Source organism: Nothobranchius furzeri, chromosome 1 (genome assembly GCF_043380555.1).
Source record: "Nothobranchius furzeri strain GRZ-AD chromosome 1, NfurGRZ-RIMD1, whole genome shotgun sequence".
Classification (NCBI taxonomy): Eukaryota; Metazoa; Chordata; class Actinopteri; order Cyprinodontiformes; family Nothobranchiidae; genus Nothobranchius; species Nothobranchius furzeri.
Genome location: NC_091741.1, coordinates 30743959 through 30762361, shown reverse-complemented (window position 1 = coordinate 30762361; position 18403 = coordinate 30743959). Strand labels below are relative to the sequence as shown.

The following is an 18403-nucleotide window of genomic DNA, read 5'->3' as shown; positions in this document are numbered from 1 at the left end:
ACACAGCTACTGTACGGATCTAATTCAACACCACGGGACTATCTGAGCTTAAGGTACAATGTAGTTTTGAAGCCCGCCCATCCAACTGGATTCACTGGTGGGTTCCCCTCACTGCCTCCAAGCAGCTGTAAAGGATGTTCGGGTGTGTTCAGCTGCAGGCGCACAATCGTTCTGACTAATCTGTACTCACACACTAATTCACCTCAAGAAGAAACACAGAGGGTCTGTGTAGGATGTGAAAGCATGTGGAGAAAGGCAGAAGAAAAACAGAGGTGGAGAGGGGGGGTCAAAAGTAAAGCACACAGTCGTGACAGGGAGACACAACTGTAAAAAGGAAAGAAGTTCATGTTTCCAACAGTGTGAGGTGGTAGAAGAGTCTCGGAGAGGAAGTGGGGGGAAAGATGAGTGGAGCAGGAGAGAGAGAGAGAGAGGGAGAGAGGGGGGGGGGGGATTCCTGTCTGCAGAGTAAAGGACGAGAGCGAGGAAAAGGAGCTAATCTGAAATCCAGATGCCTAAGGGAACAACAGAGGGTCAAGCCAACACACACACACACACACACACACACACACACACACACACACACACACACACACACACACACACACACACACACACACACACACACACACGCCACTCCATCCCTCTTACACATTCACCAACAGGACCTGGACGTCAGCTGGATACTTCTGCAGCCCGTAAAACTTTTCCTGTTGCAATCCCGACGTTATTTTCTACTTAAACGGTTTCTTTTCTCTAATCTGGGGGGAATTCCAGGTGAGTTGGTTTTAAACTGATTTTTAGGATTTATTATTTTCTGTTTGGAAACATTTTGACTTTTGGGTTTCAGTTTTAGTTTGAATGAGAGGAGTTGTTTGTTTAGCTCATCAGATAGATAATTAAAAACTGTACATGTTAATGCAGAACTAGAATTTAGTATTTAACAGCAACAATCACATAACTAGCATTTAGTTATATGTTAAATAGTTGGTCTGCAGAAAGCCATGCGGGACAGTTTGTTCGCTCTACCTTCAGGAGAGTCCTTTCAGTCATGTTTTTACTTGAAAGCTTCAGGCAAAGAGACACTCAGCATACAATCATCATTTATTAGACTCTCCGCTCTGTTTTAATGACTTCGGAGGAGCAGCTTGCTGCAATAACAAGCAGCAGGTAGAGAGGGAACAAAGGCTGCTGCTGCTAAGCTGTAAGGAACAAGATCCTAAAAAACAAACAGAATTCTGCAACAAAAAAAGCTGTTTGAGATTCCCTCAAACCACAATGAGTGGTTAGACAACTTTGAGATAATTAAAACCAACGCTTTGGAAGGAAAATCTTAAAGGAATCTGCTCCACAGGAAACAAATCAGCAATAAAATAGTTTATTATCCCAGATCTGTAAGATAGGTGCCAATCTATTTTCCCTAAGTTCCATTTTTTACAGTGAACTCCACGAGACGTCATCATCTTGAGTGTAATTTGACAAGAATAATGTGAAGCTGAAGATAATATTTATCAACAATAAGGGTCGCTACATCACAGACGGTCATGGAGAACATGTGGGAATCATATTGTGGATTTCTCCTGATGTGTGTGTTATCTTAAGCAGAGCAGCTGTGGCTTGGCTGGCCTGCAGCGTAACGCTTTCTACGTGGGTTGGCTTCACTCCAACACACCTAGAGGGCTTCACCAGGTTTTAGCACTGGTTTGACGTTTAATGGAATTCCTTAGCTAAGTGTTAGCATGCTAGCGGTACCTGAGGGCAGGTAATCATTAGATCCTAGACACATTATGCACTGTGATTTTTTTACTTAGCTACTGTAGTAAGTGGAGGGCCACTGGGGCTGCAGCTCTCGTAGCTGAAGAATATAACAATTCATTCACAGATTGTACAATCAAGACATACAGGGTGAAAGTTCACTTGGAGGTGTCTCAAGGAGCTGTGTTATATAATCTTTGAATATTTGTGTTCCGATTAATTTTTATGTGGTTGTCATCTTTGCAAGGAACCACAGTTGTCACCAAGGATATTAACGCCACACTTTTCAACTTTTTCATATTTTAAAATCATTTTCTTGAGCCAGTATGTGCTCAAATGACCTTTTACACGGTCACTCGGACCCCCACTGCCCCTGTGGCCAGATTACCGCATTTGCAACTTCAGACTGGCAGGCCACTCTGTTGGGACTTAGAAAAGATAGATCTGACAACCCTGCAGTTTGCTTCCAGCACATTTCCTGCATGTTTCGGATCACGAACACGGCAGATTTGTTGAATTTAGGGACGAACCACCCCTGTAGACGCTAATGAAGGCTGGGGAGACATTTCAGTGTCAGTGTCATGTCTGCGATTCTGCCTCCTGGAACCCTCCACCACACTTGGTCCACCATCTCCATCCTTCCAAACATCAGCTGTTAGATTAAGGTGATGAAAAGACAAACACGAGCAGCGAAGAGATGGGTTTCGTTTTTGGTTTGACCACAGAGAATTAATAACGGACATTAGAGGGTGCTAAACTGACAAGTGTGCCAGTGGGTCTTTGGAGCATAGTTACATTTTATTAGCGTGTTTTATATAAATCCATATCTACTACTAAGATATACTCATGGATTTGCTGTTGGTCAAACTTCTGTGATATACAGTATGTTCACTTTCAAGACAAAACATAGTTAACTCTTTTTTACTTGGGCCTAGATTATATTAAAATGTGTTGAACATTATAAATATAGAAGAACAAATTAAAAATTAAAAACAGAGAATTTTTGTAGCCTATTTTAAGCAGGGAAAACACTTGTTGAAGGTCAGATCCTGATTGTTTAAAATAGAACTGACAACTCTGCTTTACCTCATTTTAATCATCTGGATGGCGTATATTGACATAGCAAAAATAAAAGCTCTTGGTCCGTATGGAAGGCTGTGAAGCTGTGGAGTTACTGAATTTTGCAGCGCTGAGAAAATCTACACATTAAGTCCAAAGTGATTAGATTCACATCCAGACACATCCAGACTGACTCCATTAGCATTGAGACTATAGAGCTTTTAGCTTTGCCAGGCAAACGTCTGAGAGGAGAGATTTATGACTGAAGACATTCCACCTGTTTTCTCTTGATTCAGATTTTTACAGTTCACGCACTTTCTCTTCTCCTCAATGGCATTCATGTAGATTGTGATAACACCTAACACAGAGCGCAGTCTATGTGTCACTACACAGCTTTGTGCACCACCAAACATCTGACTGAAAACAGAATGAATAATTCAACCCACATGCACAGAAAACAAGGGTTTACTGTGAATCATGTACACAATATCCAGAAACCTCTTTAAAATTCTTATGTTGGCTAAAAGGTGACACATACTTAAAAGAAAATGCATCTAAGGTATTTTGTTCCTGTTGTTGAACCTTTAGCTGCAGCCAGAATAATAAAACAAACCTCTCCTGAACTTCTGCTTTAAACTTGACTTTTGAACATCTCACCTCTGGAAAAAAAATGGTTCCTCTGTGGATCAGAACCAAATCCTGTCGGTGTTTGTTAATAAACAGTTCTGTAAACAATTTCAATGTAATAGATTGAGATTATTTAACATCTTCATTGAGTTTGTGTTATTTGTCGAGATAAAACGTCAGTGTTGCAAACAGAGTCAGAATCGCTTTGATGTTAGCCATTCAGAGGCAAGATGTCCAAATATCATGAAGAAAAACAATCAAGACACCAAATCCTGCCATTTTCTGCTCCCCTCTCCTCCAGCTGACGTCTACTTCCTGAAACAGGAGAACCGGAGCTTTTTTCCCCACAGAGAACAACTCACAAGGCATAAAAAACACAGCAAATCTTTTGAAAAAAGTGACGTTGGTCTTTAACATACAGCAGGAATATCTGATAGGATTATCCTCTGAGCTGTTATGGCATCCTTAGAATAGTCAGAATTGGTGAATTTGTTCAGAAACTGCATAATTATCTTGTGTGAACATAAGATGAAGTGCCACTCCAACAGGAACAGTTTCCAAAGTAAAAGACCCAATGTCAGATAGTGCTCACACAGGTTGTTAGGCAAATGTAACACGTTAAAGGACCAGGTGTCCTGACTGCAACTTCACAGACAGTGAACTATCAGAAGTAGTTTCGACTGTGGAGCCTGAGTGTGTGAATAAAACACAGGAACCCAAAATAGAGCTCAAAATATATATATTATGCATGGTATGAAAAATATATAGACAGATGTACAAAAACTATAACCACATACAACACAGACAATGAATTTTGGTGACATACAAAACAGCTTATTAAATCCCAAAAGGAGGTGGGATGAGGTTTAGTCCAGTATGAGATCAACTTAGGTGCATGGGCCTGGGATAGGTCATGTGTTAACCATCTTTAGTCCAAAGGTTTGCAAATCCTACCGCAATACAGCGGTGGTCGGGTGGCTCGCCATCCCGCGCTGATCAGGGCTGATCACGGGGAAAAAAAACCTGACCTAAACAAGGTCAAAAACATAAATGATCATTCACAGAAGAAAATAAAACAGCGTTCTACTACTATGACAAAGAAATCAAATAATAGATTAAATAACAATTAAATAATTGATGCCATATGTTATACAACAATCAGTGAACCAATAACCAAACAAATCATATCATCATCTCTTATAATGATTATCATTCAAAATACCATTACGAAATAACATCATCATGGGTCCCATCAAAGTACATCAGCAATAAAGCTAATAAGTTAATCAAACATATTCTTCTCACATAATCACAGGTGTTGCGCAACAAGTTCAGTTATCTAAACGGAGTTTAACTCAATGCAAAGGTCGCATCGGCCGTTTTGGCATTTAATCAGAAACGTAACCAAAACGGACCAAACTACCAAAACTACCAAAATCAAATCACTCGTTCAACTCTTGATACATCGATTTAACGTTCGGCCAAAGTGTAATAAACATAAACAACAAGGTTTGATGAATACAACTAGTAGGTTTAGTTACTGTTACTAGCCTAGCGTTAGCTTACCAGCATTCTGAATGTGCGACCGCGGCTCCGCACTTCATTATTTATGACCAAACAAAACAAACAAAAAACTCACCGTTGAGTCGATTGTGAGGTGGTGTATAAATGAATGAATCGGCCGGGTTATTGCACGCTGTCAGCTAGTATGCCGTGTAAAATCTGTCAATATCTGACAAGTACGCCAACCACAGGGAAAACAGCAGCCAGGAAAACAGGGAAGAGGCAGCTGATTTACCCGGAACTTATACAGGGTTCATTCCCGCCACAATAAAAGGATTGGCGGAAATGGGGTCAGAAGTTCATGTTGTTACACAAAGGTTCATTAAATATACTGGCATTGAGAAACAAACATTGTGAGCTGCAGGTAAAGCTTAGCTAGAATGTATTGGTCAGTGAGCTACGTTTCTGTCGGCTTGTGTTGCCCAGGTGCCCTACAAAGAGTTGGATTATTAACCACTGCTTGGATTAACTGCCATTTATTGGATTGTTTGCTATCTCTTGGACCACTATTAATTGACTGCCTTGAGTTTTTTTGGTTTAATCACAACTATATTGACGGACTGGAAGTACTTTGACTCACTGAACTGCTGAGGTCTGGCTTTCAAATAAATGATTTTCCCTCCCATTGAGAGCACTTTAGTTTGGACAGTTTTGTTGTTGCGAGTTCTCTTTTTAAGTTTTCTGTTTGTTTATTTATTGTTTTGTTTTATTACACATTTTCCATCCAAATAAAACCCTTGATGTTTGTTGTTTATTCATCATTAGGCTCTGTAGCCAGACTTATGTTTTCCATTAACACAAATGACATCATCCGTGTTAGTCCCCTGTTACAATTGCACATTGGAATTCACTTCAGTTCAGTTTTGTTATGGTTGGCCATTGTATCAGAAAGTGGAACAAGAAGGCAAGAATGCTTTCGCCAAGTTTTATTCGAACCTGCATCACATGTAGCAGTATCAGGCATCCATCTTACTTCCTCTAAGTACTTCTTCTTTCTACCAATGTTTTCCTATCCTATACTGCCCTCTAGTTGTACACACAACAAGTTTATTTATATCAATATGTTCAGACATTTAAAGGTTATATATTCGTGCGGTAAGGCATTTGCGTCACTTCCTGTTTACAGTATTGCACTCCGTGTACCTGTTCATTGTTTGTGACAAATTCATCTGATTTCTCTGTACTGGGACAATTCTGACTTATTATAGCACATAAACACATTAAAAACACACACTTTCTGTTGTTCCATCTAGCTTTTATTGAACCGTTTGAGTTCGCACGCAGTTTATTTGGTGTGGAAAGGGTTTCTCGCCCAGTTAGCTTAGCCTCAGAGCGGCTATGACTGCTTCTGTCTCTGCTTTGCCATCTCCCATCTCTTGCTCGGTGTATTAGATGTTTAGTTACTCCAACTCCTTTAGTGGTAATGATACGTGTAATAAATGTAGCCTTTTTGTAGCTTTGGAGGCGAGGGAGTCGGAATTGGAGGCAAAGCTCTGTGTTGTTGAAAAAGCACATAGATAGTTGTAGCTCCTTAGCTAGCAAGGGGCTAACTAGATCAGAACCACCTCTTAGCGGTCCTCCAGTAGAACTTGAGCAAATGGGACCTCAGGCTGGCCAGTTGATTTCTATCTGACAAAGCTGTAGCATCTTTTATGTACACTGTTCCATCTTTATTGTCTTCAGCATCTCAGAGGAACACAGCAGAGGACACTAATTTTTATTTCTAGCCCTTCACATAGTGATGGTCTAGTTCATTGTGTTACTTCTTCTTTACGTGTGGCATTAGACGATGTTGCCCCTTTAAAAAAGAAGGTAATGAAGCAGAAAAAGTTGGCTCCCTGGGTTAAATCTGATCTATGTACTTTAAAACAGAACTCTAGAAAAATGGAGAGAACATGGCACTCTACACACCAGGAGTCCTACTTATCCTGAAAAAATAGTCTTGTGCTTTATAAAAATAAGCTTCAACAAACTAGAACTGCTTATTTTTCATCGCAAATTGAGGAGAATAAGAATAATCCAAAATTTCTTTTCAGTACAGTTGCCAAACTTACACAGAATCATAGCTCTGAACCATCGATTCCCTTAGCCCTCAGCAGTAAGAACTTTGAGATTCTTCACTAATAAAATTAATTATATTAGAAACACGATAATTGGCAGCCTCCCTAATACGATTTCTTCGTCCTCAGGAAGTGAGGTAGCATCAGAGGTAAATATAGAACCTCATCTGTGTTTGAACCGTTTTGATCCAGTTGAGCTTTCAGAGTTATCAAAAATATTAGCTTCATCTAAACCTTCAACTTGCATTTTGGATCCAATCCCAACCAAATTTTTTAAAGATGCATTTCCTTTGGTTACTGCCCCCATTCTAGATATAATCAATCTATCCTTAGTAAATGGGTATGTACCACAGGATTTTAAGGTTGCTGTAATCAAACCTTCACTTAAGAAGCCTCCTCTGGATCCAGATGACCCAATGAATTATAGACCAATATCTAACCTTCCATTTTTATCCAAAGTCCTGGAGAAAATAGTGGCCATCCAAGTATGTGAGCATTTAAAAACTAATGATCTGTTTGAGGAATTTCAGTCTGGTTTTAGAGAGTATCACAGCACTGAAACTGCAATAGTGAGAGTTACAAATGATATTCTCATGGCCTCAGATAAGAATCTTGTGTCTGTTCTAGTCTTGTTAGATCTCAGTGCTGCCTTTGACACAGTTGATCACAATGTTCTTTTAGAAAGACTTGAACATGTTGTAGGGATCAAAGGAACAGTGCTAGGCTGGATTAAATCATACCTGTCTGAGAGACTTCATTTTGTTATTATAAATGACAAATCATCTTTATATTCAAGGGCAAGGCTATTCAATGCCGGTTCTCGAGGGTCAGTATTCAGCATGTTTTAGTGGCTTCTCTGGTCCAACACACTAGATTCAGTGGTGGAATCACCTGTGCTCATCAGGCTCCGCAGAAGCCTGTTAATCACCTGCTGATTGAAATCAGGTGTGTCGAAGCAGGGTTAAAACCAAAAGTTACTGGATACCGGCCCTTAAGGCCCAGAATTGAATAGCCATGCTCAAGGGCAAAGGTGTCACACTCCAGTCCTCAACGACTGGTATCCTGTATTGTTGTTTCCCTGTTCCAACACAGTTGATTCACTTATTCAATAGTTCATCAAGCTCTCCAGAAGCCAGATAATCACCTGCTGATTGAAATCAGGTGTGTTGAAACAGAGAAAACACTACAACATGTTGGATAGTGGCCCTCGAGGACTGGAGTTTAACACCTGTGCAACTAGGGTTACTTGTGGAGTACACAAGGTTCATGGCTTGGACCATTTTGTTTTGCGATATACTGTAGAGATCGTATCTCTCCTGTCTCAGCTTCCCTACGTTGGCTGCCTGTTAAATTCAGAATATATTTTAAGATCCTCCTTCTCACATATAAAGCTCTTAATAATCAGGCTTCATCATACATCAGTGACCTGGTTGTTCCAGATGTTCCTAACCGAGCACTTCGCTCTCAGACTGCAGGTTCACTGGTGGTTCCAAGAATATCTAAAATTAGGATGGGAGGCAGATCTTTTAGCTATCAGGCTCCTCTCCTGTGGAACCAGCTCCCAGCTTTAGCCCGTGAGGCGAGTCTAATTTTAAGACTAGGCTTAAAATATTTTTATTTGATAGGGCCTATGGTTAAAATCTGATGTTAGCCTAAATCTGGACAAGTGGGGGAGTAGAGGGAGGTGGAGTGTACAGTCGGTAAAGACGGCTCTCCCTTGCCCTGCCTCCAACATGCCTCCATCTAAATAGGATAGATTATCCAGAGTTATCTCTATAGTTATGCTGCTATAGGCTTAGACTGCTGGAGGATACACTGACCACTTTTCACACTCTACTGCTTTCTTCTACAGTCTGCTCTTTAACTGTATTATTTTCTGCTATTTCAGCTGTTAACTTTATTTTTTCTCTAAGTGTTTTTCTCCCCAGAAGAAGCTACAACGATGTTCTGCTGAGCTGTGGTGGCCTCATGGAGGGGGCCATCGGCTTGAACACTGTTGCTGACCATTTAAACATTCTCCCTCTCCTGATAATAACATTTTACTTTCCTTGACATTGAATGTGCTACTACTAGTTTATCCGTTTAATTATAGATCCACTAGGATAAATACAATAAAGTTTATCTCTCGCCAAATAGAATATTTACTGAGAAATCACAATGTAACCATAGAAACATTACTTGTGTGTGTGTGTGTGTGTGCGTGCGTGCGTGCGTGCGTGCGTGTGTGTGTGTGTGTGTGTGTGTGTGTGTGTGTGTGTGTGTGTGTGCGTGTGTGTGTGTGTGTGCGTGCGCTCTGTCTTCTCGATCCCCAGTGAGTCGTGGAGGTTGGCTGCTTATACGGAGCCAGGATTCTCTGGAGGTTTCTTCCTGTTAAAAGGGAGTTTTCCTCTCCACTGTCGCTATATGCTTGCTTAGTATGAGGATTGCTGTATAGTCACTGACGAGCATCAGCACAATTCCTAAGTAATTATAAGTTCCTTATATAGGAAACATTGTACTGATTGGCTTAATTACCTGAACTGTGTTGGACAGTTTACTGTACAAAGTGCCTTGAAAGACTTTTGTCGTGATTTGGCACTATATGAATAAACTGAATTGAATTTTATAGCGCCAAATCACAACAAGAGACAACCCGATTCCCAAAATAAGCCTCAACAAAAACAAACACAAACACAAACATGCCATTGGTCTGTGACACTTACAGGTCACAGACCAATACATAGGATTTGGTGCTGGAGCAGCTCAGTGTAACTAACGAAACATAGTTATGATACTATTTGTCATAATTCCAAGATGGCGCCGACTGTTGCGGCACGCCATCTGTTGCTTGTAATTGTGGTTTTAGCATTGTTTTTGAGTCACTTTTTAGCTTTCTCTAATCACATTTTTAAATATGATCGACTCACCCTTCTTGATCTTTGGTTGAGCTCAGGACTCGGGCTACATGATACTAAGTTCAGGCTGACGTTTGGTCACCTGTTTGACAAGGTCCCGGTGTTCCTGCTGGCTGTCCCAGACCGAGTGGGGCGCTACCCGAGGCGGCGGAGATGGTGTGAAAAACGTGGTGGAGTCCGGGTTAGGATAAGGGCCCTTTGGCGAGAAAACAGCAATGGTCGTTTCCTCCAGGACGTACCCCTCTGTGACTTCTCGCCTGGATCCATCCGGGTTCTGCAGTGCCAAAGGCTGGACCATGCGCACGAGAGCTCCCAGCAAGCGCAGCACAGTTGTGGAATAAATCCGGGAAATCTCCTCTATCCCGTGAGGTCGGGCTTTGGCGAACCTCAAATCGGCTTCCATCCCGGTCCCTGCCACAGCTTCGGATCGCTCTCCTGAGCTGATGGAATAAGATAGCTATCCTAAAGAATTTTTACACCGATAACGCTGTGAGCCTGTTCTGCATGACGGAGACGTGGGCTCTGTTAGGTGAGACATCTTCCTTGGTCGAACTCTGCCCTCCTGACTGTAACGTTGTTAATGAGCCGAGATTCTCTGGCCAGGGGGGGGGGGGGGGGGATACTGTCCCTGTACTGTTCAAATTTCCCACTTAAACTCTTGCTGGGCTGATGGCTCCCACCAGTTTTGAAGTCTCAGTATTAGAGATGGGACAATTGTACACAGCGGCCATGTTTTTGACCCTTGGGAGAAACAGAAACACTTCATTCTTGACACACAGAGTTAAATATGTCGCTTTATTGATATCCATTGTAACAAAGTGTAACCAATAAATCAAGTCATGCACCAAACGGACCTCCGTAGAAGTGAATGTGTTTATCAGGCCAGGAAGCTCAGACTCTGTGTGGGTTTGTGAAGCAGGAAGTCAAGTCCAAAGAGAAGGATTACCAGTCTGCTGTCAGCATGATAACTACTTCACACAGAGCCATACACACACACACACACACACACACACACACACACACACACACACACACACACACACACACACACACACACACACACACACACACATACACACACACACACACACACACACACACACACACACACACACACACACACACACACACACACATACGCACGCACACACACACACACACACACATACGCACGCACACACACACACACACACACACACACACACACACACACACACACACACACACACATACACACACACACACACACACACACACACACACACACACACACACACACACACACACACATACACACACACACACACACACACACACACACACACACATACGCACGCACACACACACACACACACACACATACGCACGCACACACACACACACACACACACACACATACACACACACACACACACACACACACACACACACACACACACACACACACACACACACACACACACACACACACACACACACATACACACACACACACACACACACATACACACACACACACATACACACACACACACACACACACACACACATACACACACACACACACACACACATACACACACGCACACACTCACACACACACACACACACACACACACACACACACACACACACACACACACACACACACACACACACACACACACACACACACACACACACACACACACACAGCTGTTAGGTGAATTAGTGTCCTTGTGGGATGAAGCACAGATGGAGGTAGAAACCAGGAACCCTAAGCTGGCCTCTAATGACCCAAAATGTGTGTGTTGTTTGTGTCTACCTGTGTCTGACTTAATTTTACTTTATCACAACCTAGAAACACTGGAGTGTGTGTGAACTACTGAGATTGGTTCCAGGTAAATGCTGTGATTTAGGGAGGAAGACTGAAACCAACATAATGGTTTCCAAACCCCTTGGCAGAAACCACAGCTGCTGTGTTTCTAATGTCAGATCGCTGTTTTCCTGTCTCCGCTGTTACATTTTACATTTTGCACTAATAAAAGTTGGAGCTGGAGGAATGAATCCAAAGTACAGACAGATGATTTTTCGTCTGTTTAGTTGAAAACTACCTGACGTTTTCCTACTTTTAAACATGAACATATTAGACCCCGGATTGACACTTTTTAGACTCCCACACAGAAAGGTGTGATGAAGAAGAAGCATTTACACGCCTGAAACTCACTGGATGTGTTTCATACTGCTGAAGTTGAGGGTGAGTAGCTTGGTTTCAGTAGAGGCCAACTGATCCAGACTTTGAGCTTTTTCTCACTCTTCTCCGTTTCCTCCTCAGATCTGTTAATGCTATTAAATTGGGATTTTTACTATTCCTTTGGTCGAGGTCAGGTTTCTAGTTCAGAAAAAGAGCCATTAAAAGGATGCGTTTTGCATCACATTATGATAATTTATCTCATTTTTCATGGCTAGTCAAAGATCAAATGAAATCTTAATCTGAGATATGAAATGTATTGATGCTGTTCCAAAGACGTAGAAACACAAGTCAGAAGATCAAACGCTGAATATTAATGGGCATCATGTCATTTATTATAAGTAGTGTTGTCATGAGATTAAAAAAATGATAGATTAATACAATTTTAACCTGTAATTAATTAATCTAATTAATCTTTTTTCATCTCAGCAAACATTGCTTATTAAAGCTGCAATAGCAAATCTGTAAAACAAGCTAGCTTTTAAACACAATAAACACAAACGCCCGCTGTTTCTCAATATGCATACTTGTCCAAACCTGCGTACTCATGTTTTTGTGAAACGTCATCAATGATGGCCCAAGGATTGTTCCAGTCCTAAGTACGCATATTGGAAAGTCTGCTCAAAGTTCCCAGATGTGTTCAAGCTCCGCCTATTGAGGATACATCAAAGCATCCTTCTGGGGACAGCAAAGTTTCCCATAATGCATAGCGCTGCAAACTGTTAAACTTCGAACATCAGAGGAAAAAGCTAATAACTGTAATGTTTTACATTAGAAATACAAATAAAACAATATAAAGTTGTCTGTTATTGTAAACAATTGTGTGTAACCTGTAAATGTTGCTGTGTGTGTTTGAGTTTTACTATTCACAATCCCTAAAAATGCTAATTAGCTGGCCCACTATCAAAATAAAAGCAGAGTTGTTCTGTTCTGATGAAAAAAAAACTTTTTATTCATTAAAATGTGAGAAATGCTAGTATTTTATTAGTTTTGATCAAAGTGGGCCAAATATAATACTTTTTTGTTGCTATTTTGTTATCTAAGGAACAAACTAGACTTTTATTTTTATGTCAAGTAGTTTTTTTAACCGTAGCAAGAAGAAGCGCTTGTTGCCAAGACACAGTGGAGTACGGTTCTGTTCCAAATGCCATTTGCCATCCTTGTCCTCCCGTACTTGGCAGAACAGACTTTCTGGTGTCTTGCCAAGAATATACGGTACTTGTCTAGTACACAAGAACGTACTAGCATTCATGAGTATTGAGAAACAGCAACAGTCACAGAACTCTCACTCCTCCCCTCGGCTATCACCCCAAGGCCACGCCCCCCTGATACTAGAGGCCGAATTGCTTTCTAGGTCCAAAAGTCTTTTATTTTCCACAACTTAAAATGGTGTGTTTCTTTTTGGCACTTCTTTTTTTTCTGATAGGAAGTTGTAGAAGCCGGCAGTTTTCCCTTCTCTGAACTTATTGAGCGGACAACTTCTCACACCAGTGCTGTTCTGTTAGTTACATGAGTACGTAATGAGGGGCAGACCCACCTTTCTCTGGAACCACTAATTACCTCTTTCTTATTAAAGCTTATATCCAGAGAAAATCTCTTATCCGATGGCACCATCTAGTGGCTGACAAGCATATCACACAAAAACTCTGTTGCTGTTTTTCAAAGATGGTGACTTCACGTTTCAGTTTATATTTTTTTATTTAACCCTTATTTAACCAGGAAAGTCCTTTAAAAATTATAAATAAGTTTATAAATGTGCTTCTATAGCCGACAAACAGAGCTAAAACACGTTGTTTTACAAGTATTATTCTCATGTCATGTTGTGTTCGCATACATTTCTATTTTAGAGACGTACTTGTCCGTGAAAAGTTCATCAACTCTGCATCAGCTGAGGTACTTCCTTAAATTTGAAGCAAGTGGTAGTCTAACGATGTTGGTTAATTTTGATCGGCGCTCAGTTTTCTGTTTCACAGAGCTCTGCGGGGCAGGGTGCGTGTTTAGCAAAAAAAAAAAGGTGTATTGCTTACATTATATCACAGTACATGATAAGTTAATCACTTTTACGGATTTCTGACAAATCATACATCATTCCTGAAAGGGGAAAACTCTGGAAAGCAGCTTTAACTTTCTCTTACCTTTTCCTTACATCTTTTTATTACTATTGTTTTTCGTTTTTCTCCTTTTTACAAAATTTTTAATTTTTTTTGTTGTCTTTGTTTTTGTGAAGCGCCTCGTGAATTTTATCTAGAGAGGTGCTTTATAAAACACAGTTTCTTCTTCTTCAACTGAAGTAAAGCTTGACTTTGACCAAAATGTCTAAAGTTAGAATCCACCCACTTGCTTACCATATCTATTAGTGTTCCACCCCTTTCCTGTATATGTTCACTTCAGCTATCATCTTGAGCAATCAGCATTCAAACAGCATTTCTAGTTTATTAGTAGTGCTATTACTTTTGATATTAAAAATGTGAGCTTGAATAACAAATAACACGTGCACATTCACACCAGGAACACTGTTCCATCCTCCTAGACCAGGACTATTTAATTCTGGGCCTCGAGGGCCGTTGTCCAGCACATTTTAGTGCTTTCTCTGGTCCAACACACTTGATTCATCAGGCTCATCAGGCTCTGCAGAAGCCTGTTAATCACCTACTAATTTAAATTAAGTGTGTTAAAGTAGGGTTAAAACAAAAACATGCTGGATACCAGGTCTTGAGGACCAGAAATGAGTAGCCCTGCCCCAGACTGAGCCTTTCTGGACAAGCCTGGGGTCTCATTTACCAAACATTGCGTAGAATCCTTACTAAAACCGTACTTAAGCTCAGCAAAAAAATTTTACTTATGCCAAGTAGGTTTGTGATCTATCAAACATGGAGTACGCACAGCTGCACGCAATCTCCGCTTCATCACTTCCTCTGCTATATGACCAAGATGGCGCCGACTGTTGCGGCTCGCCGTCTGTTGCTTGTAATTGTGGTTTTAGCATTGTTTTTGAGTCACTTTTTAGCTTTTTGTGATCCAATTTTTAAATATGATCGACTCACCCTTCTTGATCTTCGGTTGAGCCCTGGACTCGGGCTACATGATGCTGAGTTCAGGCTGACGTTTGGTCACCTGTTTGACAAGGTCCCGGCGTTCCTGCTGGCTGTCCCGGACCGAGTGGGGCGTAACCCGAGGCGGCGGAGACGGCGTGGAAAACGTGGTGGCGTCCGGGTTAGGATAAGGGCTTTTCGGCGAGATAACAGCGATGGTCGTTTCTTCCAGGACGTACCCCTCTGTGATTTCTCGCCTGGATCCATCCGGGTTCTGCAGCGCCAAAGGCTGGCCCGTGCGCGCGGGAGCTCCCAGCAAGCGCAGCGCACTGGTGGAGTAAATCCGGGAAATCTCCTCTATCCCGTGAGGTCGGGGTTTTGGCGAACCTCGGATCGGCTTCCATCCAGCTCCCTGCCGCAGCTTCGGATTGCTCTACTGAACGTCCGCTCGCTGGGGAACAAGACAGCTATCCTAAAGGATTTTTACACGGATAACGCTGTGAGCCTGTTCTGCATGACGGAGACGTGGGCTCTGCCAGGTGAGATGGCCTCCTTGGTCGAAGTCTGTCCTCCTGACTGTAATGTTGTTAATGAACCGAGACTCTCTGGCCGTGGGGGGGGGGCTTGCTGTCCCTGTACTGTTCAAATCTCCCACTTAAACCTCTTGCTGGGCTGATGGCTCCAACCAGTTTTGAAGTCTCAGTATTAGAGCTGGGCTTCTCTCCTCCCATCCTCGTTTTACTGTGCTACAGGCCACCAGGATACAATAAGGATTTTATAAATGATTTCTCCAACCTTTTAGCTGATATGCTCCCAAAATATGAACAGGGGATTATTTTTGGGTGATTTTAATATCCACGTCTGCTGCCCTCTGAAACCACCGGTGAGGGACTTTATGAATGTTTTAGACTCATTTGGACTACAGCAATTGGTAAATGTCCCCACACATGCGGCTTCTCACACCCTGGATTTGGTTTTATCTTTTGGACTGGATGTGCATGATTTATCTGTGGATCCTGTGGCATTTTCCGACCATGCTGTGATCACGTTCAGCATCTCACGCCTCCTTCCTCCAGCCCGGCGACGGTCTGCTCGTTACTCCAGGCGCTTATCTCCGAGTACGACTTCCAACTTTCTGTCGGTTTTGGACACTGATGCCCTCGCTCCGCCCTTGTCGGTTACCTGCATGGATGTAGATGGCCTTCTGCATCGGTTCAGTGTGACCTGCTCTGCTGCTCTGGACGCTGTTGCCCCTCTGAGACCGAGGCGGAAACAGACAACATCTTACCCTTGGCTGAATGATTACACCCGTAGCCTCAGGCGACAGTGTAGGGTACTGGAACGGAGGTGGAGGAGAGACAGACTATCATGCTCTCGGCTGCTCCTGGTTGATGCACTTTCACACTACCAGAGAGCAGTTAGATCTGCTCGTAATAACTATTTTTCTGCTATCATTTCACAGCATCATGGAGACCAGTCCAGGCTGTACAGCACAGTTAACTCCCTGCTACTGTTAAATGAGTCTGATGGTCTAAATCCCACTGTTGCTTTATGCACAGAGCTACAGAGCTTTTTCCTCAACAAGATCCTTGGTATTAGGCTTAGCCTCCAGCCTCAAATACACACTATCCATGTGGAACCGCCGGATCCACCTGCCTTCTCAGACTTTGCTCCAGTTCAGCTTGCTGACTTGATGAAACTGATTAGCTCCATGAAGCCAGCTGGCTCTTCGGTGGACTGCCTCCCAGCTAAATTGGTACGTGACTCGGTGTCTGCGCTGAGCCCGGCACTCATGAACATTTTTAACATCAGCCTCAGCACTGGAGTGTTCCCTAAGGTTTTTAAAGATGCGGTTGTTCAGCCGATATTGAAAAAACCTGGTTTGGATCCCTCCACTTATGAGAACTTTCGCCCGATATCGAAAGTCCCGTTTCTCTCGAAGGTCCTTGAGAAAATTGTGCATGGCCAGATCTCTGCCCATATGAATAGCAACTCGTTGCTGGATGTATTTCAGTCAGCTTTTAGACCAAACCATAGCACAGAGTCTGCTTTGATTAGGGTGCTAAATGACATTCTGGTGGCATCTGACTCTGGGTCTAGGGTACTGCTGCTCCAGCTGGACCTTTCAGCGGCTTTTGATACGGTCGATCACCAAATTTTACTGAATCGGCTTGGGTCTTGGGTTGGGGTGACGGGGGTGGCGCTTAAATGGTTCCGCTCCTACCTATCAAACCGAACCATCTCTGTACAGATTGGTGACTGTGCATCCTCCAGTCTTCCACTGCCTTGGGGGGTGCCGCAAGGTTCCGTTCTTGGGCCATTGCTGTTTTCAATCTACCTTCTGCCTCTGGGCAATATTCTGAATCAGCATGGCCTGAGCTACCACGTCTATGCAGATGACTGTCAGCTATACGTGGAAATGGACGAGAAAAATGCGGGCTCGAAATTGGCTGCATGTATGGATGACGTGAAGGGCTGGCTGGCATCCAACTTCTTAAAACTGAATGAAAAGAAGTCTGAGTTTATTGTTTTTGACCCCCGCAACCACCATGGCTCTCACCCTGTTTGTGACCTTTTAACCCTTAACCCCAAACAGTGTGTGACGAGTCTCTGGGTCAAGCTGGATGCTGGACTCACAATGGCCCCACAGATAAACTCTGTAGTGAGGTCGTGTTTTTATCAGCTTCGCCGCCTTACTCACCTCAGACGAATCCTGAAACGGAGGCATTTGGAGTCAGTCATCCATGCCTTCATTACCTCTCGCCTGGACTATGCAAACGCCCTCCTCATTGGTGTTCCGGACTCTGCCCTGAATCGGCTGCAGGTTGTTCAGAATGCTGCTGCCAGGTTCTTGACGGGTACACACCGACGTAGCCACATTACACCTGTCCTGGCACATCTTCACTGGCTCCCTGTCATTTTCAGAGTACAGTTTAAGTTACTGACTTTTGTTTTTAAAGCGCTCAGTGACCTGGCACCTTCCTACCTCTCTGCCCTTCTCACTCCATATGTGCCCACCCGCTCGTTGAGGTCGGCTGACCTATTGCTGCTGCACACGCCGCGGATGAGGCTCAAATCGCGGGGTGAACGAGCATTTGTCCATGCTGCCCCAAAGCTATGGAACTCATTGCCCATTGGAGTTCGGCAGGCTCCATCTCTGGCGGTTTTTAAATCTCGTTTAAAGAC

At 42.7% G+C, this 18403-nt stretch overlaps 1 protein-coding gene across 3 annotated transcripts in view; it reads left to right on the top strand.

The window, feature by feature from the left end:
- Positions 1 to 588: 588 nt before the first annotated feature.
- Positions 589 to 18403, top strand: part of si:ch211-159i8.4 (matrix-remodeling-associated protein 5) — a 56755-nt gene continuing 38940 nt past the window's right edge. For 2 of the 3 annotated variants that reach the window (XM_015955357.3, XM_015955279.3), the window contains exon 1: positions 589 to 774. The gene's annotated coding sequence lies outside the window, so the exon portion shown is untranslated. Of the gene's footprint in view, positions 775 to 15620; positions 15757 to 18403 lie in introns of those variants that run through there. The other variant, XM_070551813.1, reaches the window with a different exon arrangement.